Source organism: Nannospalax galili, unplaced genomic scaffold (assembly GCF_000622305.1).
Source record: "Nannospalax galili isolate Female #2095 unplaced genomic scaffold, S.galili_v1.0 scaffold339, whole genome shotgun sequence".
In the NCBI taxonomy this organism is placed as follows: Eukaryota; Metazoa; Chordata; class Mammalia; order Rodentia; family Spalacidae; genus Nannospalax; species Nannospalax galili.
The window spans coordinates 405,214-406,879 of record NW_008344185.1 but is presented as its reverse complement, the minus strand read 5'-3'; positions in this window follow the sequence as shown (position 1 = coordinate 406,879).

The window sequence follows — 1,666 nt, the reverse complement described above, 5'->3', positions numbered from 1 at the left end:
TGTTGTCTGCAAGAAACTCATCTCACTTTCAAGGACAGACACTATCTTAAGGTGAAAGGATGGAAAGAAATATACCAAGGAAATGATATTAAGAAAAAAGCAGATATTGCAATTCTAATATCTGACAAAATAGACTTTAAACTAAAACTAAAGAGATAAAAAGGGCCACTTCATTCTGATCAAAGGAAGAATAAATCAAGAAGATATTACAATCATGAACATATATTCACCAAACTGTGGTATACCCAACTTCATAAAAAGAGTAGTACAGGACTTTAAGACCCAGATCAATCCCAGCTCATTAATAGTAGGTGAATTCAATACCCTACTGTCTCCATTAGCTAAGTCAACAGGGCAGAGAGTTAAGAGAAATAAACAAACCTCAAGAAACACAAAATGATTGAAATAATCCCATGCATTCTATCAGACCACAATGCAATAAAGCTTACAGTCAACACCAGAAGAAGCCCTAATCACCACATGAACACATGGAGATTAAACGATACACTCCTGAATGATGAATGAGTCAAAAGAGAAATTAAGAAAGAAGTAAAAGTATTCCTGGAACTAAATGAAAAGGACAATACAACACAACAAAACCTCTGGGACATGCTGAAAGCAGTCCTTAGAGGGAAGTTTATAGCTCTAAGTGCTTACATCAAAAAATCAGGAAGAACACAAATAAATGACTTAACACTGCAACTCAACACACTTGAAAAGCAACAGCAAACGAAACCCAACACCTCCAAATTAACAAAATCAGATGTGAAAGGGAAACATTGCAACAGATACCAGAAAAATACAGAATATTATAAGGGAATACTTTCAAAATCTATATGCTACTAAATTTGAAAACCTAAAAGAAATGGATGCATATGTAAAGGCATGGGAACCACCAAAACTAAACCAAGAACAGATTAACAGGTTAAACAGACCCATAACACAAAAAAGAAATTGAAACAGTAATACAAAATCTCCCAACTGAAAACAGCTCAGGACCAGATGGATTTGCAGCAGAATTCTATCAGACATTTAAAGAAGCTCTACATCCAATACTACTTAATTTATTCAAAAAGATAGAAATGGAGGGAGAACTTCCAAATTCCTTCTATGAAACCAGCATCATTCCAATACCAAAGCCAGGTAAAGATACAACCAAAAAGGAAAACTACAGACACATATCCTTAATGAACATAGATGCAAAAATTCTCAACAAGATACTTGCAAACTGCATATAGACACACATCAAAAAGATCATCCACCATGATCAAGTCGGCTTTACCCAGAGATGCAGGGATGGTTCAATATACTAAATCAATAAATGTCATAAATCATATAAACGGGCTCAAAGACAAGAACAACATGGTCACCTCAATAGATGCAGAGAAGGCCTTTCACATAATTCAACATGCTTTTATGTTCAAAGTCCTAGAGGGAATTGGACTGGAGGGAACATACCTCAACATAATTAAAGCCATATATAACAAAACCACAGCCAACATCATTCTAAATGGAGAAAAAATGGAAGCATTACCATTGGAATTAGGAACCAGACAAGGCTGCCCACTATCTCTTCTCTTTAACATAGTGCTTGAAACCCTTGCAAGAGCAATAAGACAAGAGCAGGAAATTAAAGGAATAATAATTGGAAAAGAAGAGATCAAAT